The sequence below is a fragment of the Lampris incognitus genome, chromosome 3, assembly GCF_029633865.1.
Source record: "Lampris incognitus isolate fLamInc1 chromosome 3, fLamInc1.hap2, whole genome shotgun sequence".
Taxonomy (NCBI): Eukaryota; Metazoa; Chordata; class Actinopteri; order Lampriformes; family Lampridae; genus Lampris; species Lampris incognitus.
The window spans coordinates 49,799,834-49,812,909 of record NC_079213.1 but is presented as its reverse complement, the minus strand read 5'-3'; positions in this window follow the sequence as shown (position 1 = coordinate 49,812,909).

Here is a 13,076-nt window from a genome sequence, read left to right as displayed (position 1 = left end):
GTTTTCTCCTCGAGAGAAACATGATTTCACTAAAAACGATATAGTTCAAACATGCCTGTTGTAACTGTCTGCAAACACTCAGAGCCTTAAAGTAGGGTTTTCACCAATGTGTTTTTTGGTGAGAAACCTTCTATTTCAAAGGTTCTGTGCGTTTTCTGACATGTTCAGTATGTATTTTTTGTGTTTCTGATGAAATCCCTCCTTTTAATGCATTTTCTCACAGAAAATTAGTCTCTTGCCATGGCAAAATGGCTTTCTTGAAAAAGCATATTGTGGTCGAGAAATGGTGTTTTAAACAATAAAAACGACTCCCGGCCTTATTTAGTTCACATTTTTACTTTTGGTAACCTAGCCCGTATTCATAACGCACTAAACCTTTTTATCGCGTTAAACGCCTTTTCTCGACAACAAAAGCACAATTTCATCAAAAACAAACAAAACAAGAAAAATGAATCTATTCAACAAGTCTGCAACACATCCTTAAGAGTTACATGATTTCACCCAATGTCAATGTGTAATTTCTCCAGTTCTGATCATTGTTTAGGTTGTTGGTAGCTTGGTCCAATGCCAAAACACAGTGAAATCTTTTTATGGCTTTAAACGCGTTTTCTCCTCGAGAGAAACATGATTTCACTAAAAACGTTATAGTTTAAACACGCCTGTTGTACATGTCTGCAAACACTCTCAGAGCCTTAAAGTAGGGTTTTCACCAATGTGTTTTTTGGTGAAAAACCTTCTATTTCAAGGTTCTGTGCGTTTTCAGACACGTACAATATGTATTTTTTGTGTTTCTGATGAAATCCCTCCTTTTAATGCATTTTCTCACTGAAAATGAGTCTCTCACCATGGGAAAATGGCTTTCTTGAAAAAGCATATTGTGGTCGAGAAATGGTGTTTTAAACAATAAAAACGACTCCCGGCCTTATTTAGTTCACATTTTTACTTTTGGTAACCTAGCCCGTATTCATAACGCACTAAACCTTTTTATCGCGTTAAACGCCTTTTCTCGACAAGAAAAGCACAATTTCATCAAAAACAAACAAAACAAGAAAAATGAATCTATTCAACAAGTCTGCAACACATCCTTAAGAGTTACATGATTTCACCCAATGTCAATGTGTAATTTCTCCAGTTCTGATCATTGTTTAGGTTGTTGGTAGCTTGGTCCAATGCCAAAACACAGTGAAATCTTTTTATGGCTTTAAACGCGTTTTCTCCTCGAGAGAAACATGTTTTCACTAAAAACGTTATAGTTTAAACATGCCTGTTGTACATGTCTGCAAACACTCAGAGCCTTAAAGTAGGGTTTTCACCAATGTGTTTTTTGGTGAGAAACCTTCTATTTCAAAGGTTCTGTGCGTTTTCAGACATGTTCAGTATGTATTTTTTGTGTTTCTGATGAAATCCCTCCTTTTAATGCATTTTCTCACAGAAAATTAGTCTCTTGCCATGGCAAAATGGCTTTCTTGAAAAAGCATATTGTGGTCGAGAAATGGTGTTTTAAACAATAAAAACGACTCCCGGCCTTATTTAGTTCACATTTTTACTTTTGGTAACCTAGCCCGTATTCATAACGCACTAAACCTTTTTATCGCGTTAAACGCCTTTTCTCGACAACAAAAGCACAATTTCATCAAAAACAAACAAAACAAGAAAAATGAATCTATTCAACAAGTCTGCAACACATCCTTAAGAGTTACATGATTTCACCCAATGTCAATGTGTAATTTCTCCAGTTCTGATCATTGTTTAGGTTGTTGGTAGCTTGGTCCAATGCCAAAACACAGTGAAATCTTTTTATGGCTTTAAACGCGTTTTCTCCTCGAGAGAAACATGATTTCACTAAAAACGTTATAGTTTAAACATGCCTGTTGTACATGTCTGCAAACACTCTCAGAGCCTTAAAGTAGGGTTTTCACCAATGTGTTTTTTGGTGAGAAACCTATTTCAAGGTTCTGTGCGTTTTCAGACATGTTCAGTATGTATTTTTTGTGTTTCTGATGAAATCCCTCCTTTTAATGCATTTTCTCACAGAAAATGAGTCTCTTGCCATGGCAAAATGGCTATCTTGAAAAAGCATATTGTGGTCGAGAAATGGTGTTTTAAACAATAAAAACGACTCCCGGCCTTATTTAGTTCACATTTTTACTTTTGGTAACCTAGCCCGTATTCATAACGCACTAAACCTTTTTATCGCGTTAAACGCCTTTCTCGACAAGAAAAGCACAATTTCATCAAAAACAAACAAAACAAGAAAAATGAATCTATTCAACAAGTCTGCAACACATCCTTAAGAGTTACATGATTTCACCCAATGTCAATGTGTAATTTCTCCAGTTCTGATCATTGTTTAGGTTGTTGGTAGCTTGGTCCAATGCCAAAACACAGTGAAATCTTTTTATGGCTTTAAACGCGTTTTCTCCTCGAGAGAAACATGATTTCACTAAAAACGTTATAGTTTAAACATGCCTGTTGTACATGTCTACAAACACTCTCAGAGCCTTAAAGTAGGGTTTTCACCAATGTGTTTTTTGGTGAGAAACCTTCTATTTCAAGGTTCTGTGCGTTTTCAGACACGTACAATATGTATTTTTTGTGTTTCTGATGAAATCCCTCCTTTTAATGCATTTTCTCACAGAAAATTAGTCTCTTGCCATGGCAAAATGGCTTTCTTGAAAAAGCATATTGTGGTCGAGAAATGGTGTTTTAAACAATAAAAACGACTCCCGGCCTTATTTAGTTCACATTTTTACTTTTGGTAACCTAGCCCGTATTCATAACGCACTAAACCTTTTTATCGCGTTAAACGCCTTTTCTCGACAACAAAAGCACAATTTCATCAAAAACAAACAAAACAAGAAAAATGAATCTATTCAACAAGTCTGCAACACATCCTTAAGAGTTACATGATTTCACCCAATGTCAATGTGTAATTTCTCCAGTTCTGATCATTGTTTAGGTTGTTGGTAGCTTGGTCCAATGCCAAAACACAGTGAAATCTTTTTATGGCTTTAAACGCGTTTTCTCCTCGAGAGAAACATGATTTCACTAAAAACGTTATAGTTTAAACATGCCTGTTGTACATGTCTACAAACACTCTCAGAGCCTTAAAGTAGGGTTTTCACCAATGTGTTTTTTGGTGAGAAACCTTCTATTTCAAGGTTCTGTGCGTTTTCAGACACGTACAATATGTATTTTTTGTGTTTTCTGATGAAATCCCTCCTTTTAATGCATTTTCTCACAGAAAATGAGTCTCTCACCATGGGAAAATGGCTTTGTTGAAAACGCATATTCTGGTCGAGAAATGGTGTTTTAAACAATAAAAACGACTCCCGGCCTTATTTAGTTCACATTTTTACTTTTGGTAACCTAGCCCGTATTCATAACGCACTAAACCTTTTTATCGCGTTAAACGCCTTTCTCGACAAGAAAAGCACAATTTCATCAAAAACAAACAAAACAAGAAAAATGAATCTATTCAACAAGTCTGCAACACATCCTTAAGAGTTACATGATTTCACCCAATGTCAATGTGTAATTTCTCCAGTTCTGATCATTGTTTAGGTTGTTGGTAGCTTGGTCCAATGCCAAAACACAGTGAAATCTTTTTATGGCTTTAAACGCGTTTTTCTCCTCGAGAGAAACATGTTTTCACTAAAAACGTTATAGTTTAAACATGCCTGTTGTACATGTCTGCAAACACTCAGAGCCTTAAAGTAGGGTTTTCACCAATGTGTTTTTTGGTGAGAAACCTTCTATTTCAAAGTTTCTGTGCGTTTTCAGACATGTTCAGTATGTATTTTTTGTGTTTCTGATGAAATCCCTCCTTTTAGTGCATTTTCTCACAGAAAATGAGTCTCTCACCATGGGAAAATGGCTTTTTTGAAAACGCATATTCTGGTTGAGAAATGGTGTTTTAAACAATAAAAACGACTCCCGGCCTTATTTAGTTCACATTTTTACTTTTGGTAACCTAGCCCGTATTCATAACGCACTAAACCTTTTTATCGCGTTAAACGCCTTTCTTGACAAGAAAAGCAAAATTTCATCAAAAACAAACAAAACAAGAAAAATGAATCTATTCAACAAGTCTGGAACACATCCTTAAGAGTTACATGATTTCACCCAATGTCAATGTGTAATTTCTCTAGTTCTGATCATTGTTTAGGTTGTTGGTAGCTTGGTCCAATGCCAGAACACAGTGAAATCTCTTTATGGCTTTAAACGCGTTTTCTCCTCGAGAGAAACATGATTTCACTAAAAACGATATAGTTCAAACATGCCTGTTGTAACTGTCTGCAAACACTCAGAGCCTTAAAGTAGGGTTTTCACCAATGTGTTTTTTGGTGAGAAACCTTCTATTTCAAAGGTTCTGTGCGTTTTCAGACATGTTCAGTATGTATTTTTTGTGTTTCTGATGAAATCCCTCCTTTTAATGCATTTTCTCACAGAAAATGAGTCTCTTGCCATGGCAAAATGGCTATCTTGAAAAAGCATATTGTGGTCGAGAAATGGTGTTTTAAACAATAAAAACGACTCCCGGCCTTATTTAGTTCACATTTTTACTTTTGGTAACCTAGCCCGTATTCATAACGCACTAAACCTTTTTATCGCGTTAAACGCCTTTCTCGACAAGAAAAGCACAATTTCATCAAAAACAAACAAAACAAGAAAAATGAATCTATTCAACAAGTCTGCAACACATCCTTAAGAGTTACATGATTTCACCCAATGTCAATGTGTAATTTCTCCAGTTCTGATCATTGTTTAGGTTGTTGGTAGCTTGGTCCAATGCCAAAACACAGTGAAATCTTTTTATGGCTTTAAACGCGTTTTCTCCTCGAGAGAAACATGATTTCACTAAAAACGTTATAGTTTAAACATGCCTGTTGTACATGTCTACAAACACTCTCAGAGCCTTAAAGTAGGGTTTTCACCAATGTGTTTTTTGGTGAGAAACCTTCTATTTCAAGGTTCTGTGCGTTTTCAGACACGTACAATATGTATTTTTTGTGTTTCTGATGAAATCCCTCCTTTTAATGCATTTTCTCACAGAAAATTAGTCTCTTGCCATGGCAAAATGGCTTTCTTGAAAAAGCATATTGTGGTCGAGAAATGGTGTTTTAAACAATAAAAACGACTCCCGGCCTTATTTAGTTCACATTTTTACTTTTGGTAACCTAGCCCGTATTCATAACGCACTAAACCTTTTTATCGCGTTAAACGCCTTTTCTCGACAACAAAAGCACAATTTCATCAAAAACAAACAAAACAAGAAAAATGAATCTATTCAACAAGTCTGCAACACATCCTTAAGAGTTACATGATTTCACCCAATGTCAATGTGTAATTTCTCCAGTTCTGATCATTGTTTAGGTTGTTGGTAGCTTGGTCCAATGCCAAAACACAGTGAAATCTTTTTATGGCTTTAAACGCGTTTTCTCCTCGAGAGAAACATGATTTCACTAAAAACGTTATAGTTTAAACATGCCTGTTGTACATGTCTACAAACACTCTCAGAGCCTTAAAGTAGGGTTTTCACCAATGTGTTTTTTGGTGAGAAACCTTCTATTTCAAGGTTCTGTGCGTTTTCAGACACGTACAATATGTATTTTTTGTGTTTTCTGATGAAATCCCTCCTTTTAATGCATTTTCTCACAGAAAATGAGTCTCTCACCATGGGAAAATGGCTTTGTTGAAAACGCATATTCTGGTCGAGAAATGGTGTTTTAAACAATAAAAACGACTCCCGGCCTTATTTAGTTCACATTTTTACTTTTGGTAACCTAGCCCGTATTCATAACGCACTAAACCTTTTTATCGCGTTAAACGCCTTTCTCGACAAGAAAAGCACAATTTCATCAAAAACAAACAAAACAAGAAAAATGAATCTATTCAACAAGTCTGCAACACATCCTTAAGAGTTACATGATTTCACCCAATGTCAATGTGTAATTTCTCCAGTTCTGATCATTGTTTAGGTTGTTGGTAGCTTGGTCCAATGCCAAAACACAGTGAAATCTTTTTATGGCTTTAAACGCGTTTTTCTCCTCGAGAGAAACATGTTTTCACTAAAAACGTTATAGTTTAAACATGCCTGTTGTACATGTCTGCAAACACTCAGAGCCTTAAAGTAGGGTTTTCACCAATGTGTTTTTTGGTGAGAAACCTTCTATTTCAAAGTTTCTGTGCGTTTTCAGACATGTTCAGTATGTATTTTTTGTGTTTCTGATGAAATCCCTCCTTTTAGTGCATTTTCTCACAGAAAATGAGTCTCTCACCATGGGAAAATGGCTTTTTTGAAAACGCATATTCTGGTTGAGAAATGGTGTTTTAAACAATAAAAACGACTCCCGGCCTTATTTAGTTCACATTTTTACTTTTGGTAACCTAGCCCGTATTCATAACGCACTAAACCTTTTTATCGCGTTAAACGCCTTTCTTGACAAGAAAAGCACAATTTCATCAAAAACAAACAAAACAAGAAAAATGAATCTATTCAACAAGTCTGGAACACATCCTTAAGAGTTACATGATTTCACCCAATGTCAATGTGTAATTTCTCTAGTTCTGATCATTGTTTAGGTTGTTGGTAGCTTGGTCCAATGCCAGAACACAGTGAAATCTCTTTATGGCTTTAAACGCGTTTTCTCCTCGAGAGAAACATGATTTCACTAAAAACGATATAGTTCAAACATGCCTGTTGTAACTGTCTGCAAACACTCAGAGCCTTAAAGTAGGGTTTTCACCAATGTGTTTTTTGGTGAGAAACCTTCTATTTCAAAGGTTCTGTGCGTTTTCAGACATGTTCAGTATGTATTTTTTGTGTTTCTGATGAAATCCCTCCTTTTAATGCATTTTCTCACTGAAAATGAGTCTCTCACCATGGGAAAATGGCTTTCTTGAAAAAGCATATTGTGGTCGAGAAATGGTGTTTTAAACAATAAAAACGACTCCCGGCCTTATTTAGTTCACATTTTTACTTTTGGTAACCTAGCCCGTATTCATAACGCACTAAACCTTTTTATCGCGTTAAACGCCTTTTCTCGACAACAAAAGCACAATTTCAGCAAAAACAAACAAAACAAGAAAAATGAATCTATTCAACAAGTCTGCAACACATCCTTAAGAGTTACATGATTTCACCCAATGTCAATGTGTAATTTCTCCAGTTCTGATCATTGTTTAGGTTGTTGGTAGCTTGGTCCAATGCCAAAACACAGTGAAATCTTTTTATGGCTTTAAACGCGTTTTCTCCTCGAGAGAAACATGTTTTCACTAAAAACGTTATAGTTTAAACATGCCTGTTGTACATGTCTGCGAACACTCAGAGCCTTAAAGTAGGGTTTTCACCAATGTGTTTTTTGGTGAGAAACCTTCTATTTCAAAGGTTCTGTGCGTTTTCAGACATGTTCAGTATGTATTTTTTGTGTTTCTGATGAAATCCCTCCTTTTAATGCATTTTCTCACAGAAAATGAGTCTCTCACCATGGGAAAATGGCTTTTTTGAAAACGCATATTCTGGTCGAGAAATGGTGTTTTAAACAATAAAAACGTCTCCCGGCCTTATTTAGTTCACATTTTTACTTTTGGTAACCTAGCCCGTATTCATAACGCACTAAACCTTTTTATCGCGTTAAACGCCTTTCTCGACAAGAAAAGCACAATTTCATCAAAAACAAACAAAACAAGAAAAATGAATCTATTCAACAAGTCTGCAACACATCCTTAAGAGTTACATGATTTCACCCAATGTCAATGTGTAATTTCTCCAGTTCTGATCATTGTTTAGGTTGTTGGTAGCTTGGTCCAATGCCAAAACACAGTGAAATCTCTTTATGGCTTTAAACGCGTTTTCTCCTCGAGAGAAACATGATTTCACTAAAAACGATATAGTTCAAACATGCCTGTTGTAACTGTCTGCAAACACTCAGAGCCTTAAAGTAGGGTTTTCACCAATGTGTTTTTTGGTGAGAAACCTTCTATTTCAAAGGTTCTGTGCGTTTTCAGACATGTTCAGTATGTATTTTTTGTGTTTCTGATGAAATCCCTCCTTTTAATGCATTTTCTCACTGAAAATGAGTCTCTCACCATGGGAAAATGGCTTTCTTGAAAAAGCATATTGTGGTCGAGAAATGGTGTTTTAAACAATAAAAACGACTCCCGGCCTTATTTAGTTCACATTTTTACTTTTGGTAACCTAGCCCGTATTCATAACGCACTAAACCTTTTTATCGCGTTAAACGCCTTTTCTCGACAACAAAAGCACAATTTCATCAAAAACAAACAAAACAAGAAAAATGAATCTATTCAACAAGTCTGCAACACATCCTTAAGAGTTACATGATTTCACCCAATGTCAATGTGTAATTTCTCCAGTTCTGATCATTGTTTAGGTTGTTGGTAGCTTGGTCCAATGCCAAAACACAGTGAAATCTTTTTATGGCTTTAAACGCGATTTCTCCTCGAGAGAAACATGTTTTCACTAAAAACGTTATAGTTTAAACATGCCTGTTGTACATGTCTGCAAACACTCAGAGCCTTAAAGTAGGGTTTTCACCAATGTGTTTTTTGGTGAGAAACCTTGTATTTCAATGGTTCTGTGCGTTTTCAGACATGTTCAGTATGTATTTTTTGTGTTTTCTGATGAAATCCCTCCTTTTAATGCATTTTCTCACAGAAAATGAGTCTCTCACCATGGGAAAATGGCTTTTTTGAAAACGCATATTCTGGTCGAGAAATGGTGTTTTAAACAATAAAACGACTCCCGGCCTTATTTAGTTCACATTTTTACTTTTGGTAACCTAGCCCGTATTCATAACGCACTAAACCTTTTTATCGCGTTAAACGCCTTTTCTCGACAACAAAAGCACAATTTCATCAAAAACAAACAAAACAAGAAAAATGAATCTATTCAACAAGTCTGCAACACATCCTTAAGAGTTACATGATTTCACCCAATGTCAATGTGTAATTTCTCCAGTTCTGATCATTGTTTAGGTTGTTGGTAGCTTGGTCCAATGCCAAAACACAGTGAAATCTCTTTATGGCTTTAAACGCGTTTTCTCCTCGAGAGAAACATGATTTCACTAAAAACGATATAGTTCAAACATGCCTGTTGTAACTGTCTGCAAACACTCAGAGCCTTAAAGTAGGGTTTTCACCAATGTGTTTTTTGGTGAGAAACCTTCTATTTCAAATGTTCTGTGCGTTTTCAGACATGTTCAGTATGTATTTTTTGTGTTTCTGATGAAATCCCCCTTTTAATGCATTTTCTCACTGAAAATGAGTCTCTCACCATGGGAAAATGGCTTTCTTGAAAAAGCATATTGTGGTCGAGAAATGGTGTTTTAAACAATAAAAACGACTCCCGGCCTTATTTAGTTCACATTTTTACTTTTGGTAACCTAGCCCGTATTCATAACGCACTAAACCTTTTTATCGCGTTAAACGCCTTTTCTCGACAACAAAAGCACAATTTCATCAAAAACAAACAAAACAAGAAAAATGAATCTATTCAACAAGTCTGCAACACATCCTTAAGAGTTACATGATTTCACCCAATGTCAATGTGTAATTTCTCCAGTTCTGATCATTGTTTAGGTTGTTGGTAGCTTGGTCCAATGCCAAAACACAGTGAAATCTTTTTATGGCTTTAAACGCGTTTTCTCCTCGAGAGAAACATGTTTTCACTAAAAACGTTATAGTTTAAACACGCCTGTTGTACATGTCTGCAAACACTCAGAGCCTTAAAGTAGGGTTTTCACCAATGTGTTTTTTGGTGAGAAACCTTCTATTTCAAAGGTTCTGTGCGTTTTCAGACACGTTCAGTATGTATTTTTTGTGTTTTCTGATGAAATCCCTCCTTTTAATGCATTTTCTCACAGAAAATGAGTCTCTCACCATGGGAAAATGGCTTTTTGAAAACGCATATTCTGGTCGAGAAATGGTGTTTTAAACAATAAAACGACTCCCGGCCTTATTTAGTTCACATTTTTACTTTTGGTAACCTAGCCCGTATTCATAACGCACTAAACCTTTTTATCGCGTTAAACGCCTTTTCTCGACAACAAAAGCACAATTTCATCAAAAACAAACAAAACAAGAAAAATGAATCTATTCAACAAGTCTGCAACACATCCTTAAGAGTTACATGATTTCACCCAATGTCAAATGTGTAATTTCTCCAGTTCTGATCATTGTTTAGGTTGTTGGTAGCTTGGTCCAATGCCAAAACACAGTGAAATCTTTTTATGGCTTTAAACGCGTTTTCTCCTCGAGAGAAACATGTTTTCACTAAAAACGTTATAGTTTAAACATGGCTGTTGTAACTGTCTGCAAACACTCAGAGCCTTAAAGTAGGGTTTTCACCAATGTGTTTTTTGCTGAGAAACCTTCTATTTCAAAGGTTCTGTGCGTTTTCAGACATGTTCAGTATGTATTTTTTGTGTTTCTGATGAAATCCCTCCTTTTAATGCATTTTCTCACAGAAAATGAGTCCCTCACCATGGGAAAAAGGCTTTTTTGAAAACGCATATTCTGGTCGAGAAATGGTGTTTTAAACAATAAAACGACTCCCGGCCTTATTTAGTTCACATTTTTACTTTTGGTAACCTAGCCCGTATTCATAACGCACTAAACCTTTTTATCGCGTTAAACGCCTTTCTCGACAAGAAAAGCACAATTTCATCAAAAACAAACAAAACAAGAAAAATGAATCTATTCAACAAGTCTGCAACACATCCTTAAGAGTTACATGATTTCACCCAATGTCAATGTGTAATTTCTCCAGTTCTGATCATTGTTTAGGTTGTTGGTAGCTTGGTCCAATGCCAAAACACGGTGAAATCTTTTTATGGCTTTAAACGCGTTTTCTCCTCGAGAGAAACATGATTTCACTAAAAACGTTATAGTTTAAACACACCTGTTGTACATGTCTGCAAACACTCTCAGAGCCTTAAAGTAGGGCTTTCACCAATGTGTTTTTTGGTGAGAAACCTTCTATTTCAAGGTTCTGTGCGTTTTCAGACACGTACAATATGTATTTTTTGTGTTTCTGATGAAATCCCTCCTTTTAATGCATTTTCTCACAGAAAATTAGTCTCTTGCCATTGCAAAATGGCTTTCTTGAAAAAGCATATTGTGGTCGAGAAATGGTGTTTTAAACAATAAAAACGACTCCCGGCCTTATTTAGTTCACATTTTTACTTTTGGTAACCTAGCCCGTATTCATAACGCACTAAACCTTTTTATCGCGTTAAACGCCTTTTCTCGACAACAAAAGCACAATTTCATCAAAAACAAACAAAACAAGAAAAAAAGAATCTATTCAACAAGTCTACAACACATCCTTAAGAGTTACATGATTTCACCCAATGTCAATGTGTAAATTCTCCAGTTCTGATCATTGTTTAGGTTGTTGGTAGCTTGGTCCAATGCCAAAACACAGTGAAATCTTTTTTATGGCTTTAAACGCGTTTTCTCCTCGAGAGAAACATGTTTTCACTAAAAACGTTATAGTTTAAACATGCCTGTTGTACATGTCTGCAAACACTCAGAGCCTTAAAGTAGGGTTTTCACCAATGTGTTTTTTGGTGAGAAACCTTCTATTTCAAAGGTTCTGTGCGTTTTCAGACATGTTCAGTATGTATTTTTTGTGTTTTCTGATGAAATCCCTCCTTTTAATGCATTTTCTCACAGAAAATGAGTCTCTCACCATGGGAAAATGGCTTTTTTGAAAACGCATATTCTGGTCGAGAAATGGTGTTTTAAACAATAAAACGACTCCCGGCCTTATTTAGTTCACATTTTTACTTTTGGTAACCTAGCCCGTATTCATAACGCACTAAACCTTTTTATCGCGTTAAACGCCTTTTCTCGACAACAAAAGCACAATTTCATCAAAAACAAACAAAACAAGAAAAATGAATATATTCAACAAGTCTGCAACACATCCTTAAGAGTTACATGATTTCACCCAATGTCAATGTGTAATTTCTCCAGTTCTGAGCATTGTTTAGGTTGTTGGTAGCTTGGTCCAATGCCAAAACACAGAGAAATCTCTTTATGGCTTTAAACGCGTTTTCTCCTCGAGAGAAACATGATTTCACTAAAAACAATATAGTTCAAACATGCCTGTTGTACATGTCTGCAAACACTCTCAGAGCCTTAAAGTAGGGTTTTCACCAATGTGTTTTTTGGTGAGAAACCTTCTATTTCAAGGTTCTGTGCGTTTTCAGACACGTACAATATGTATTTTTTGTGTTTCTGATGAAATCCCTCCTTTTAATGCATTTTCTCACAGAAAATTAGTCTCTTGCCATTGCAAAATGGCTTTCTTGAAAAAGCATATTGTGGTCGAGAAATGGTGTTTTAAACAATAAAAACGACTCCCGGCCTTATTTAGTTCACATTTTTACTTTTGGTAACCTAGCCCGTATTCATAACGCACTAAACCTTTTTATCGCGTTAAACGCCTTTTCTCGACAACAAAAGCACAATTTCATCAAAAACAAACAAAACAAGAAAAAAAGAATCTATTCAACAAGTCTACAACACATCCTTAAGAGTTACATGATTTCACCCAATGTCAATGTGTAATTTCTCCAGTTCTGATCATTGTTTAGGTTGTTGGTAGCTTGGTCCAATGCCAAAACACAGTGAAATCTTTTTTATGGCTTTAAACGCGTTTTCTCCTCGAGAGAAACATGTTTTCACTAAAAACGTTATAGTTTAAACATGCCTGTTGTACATGTCTGCAAACACTCAGAGCCTTAAAGTAGGGTTTTCACCAATGTGTTTTTTGGTGAGAAACCTTCTATTTCAAAGGTTCTGTGCGTTTTCAGACATGTTCAGTATGTATTTTTTGTGTTTTCTGATGAAATCCCTCCTTTTAATGCATTTTCTCACAGAAAATGAGTCTCTCACCATGGGAAAATGGCTTTTTTGAAAACGCATATTCTGGTCGAGAAATGGTGTTTTAAACAATAAAACGACTCCCGGCCTTATTTAGTTCACATTTTTACTTTTGGTAACCTAGCCCGTATTCATAACGCACTAAACCTTTTTATCGCGTT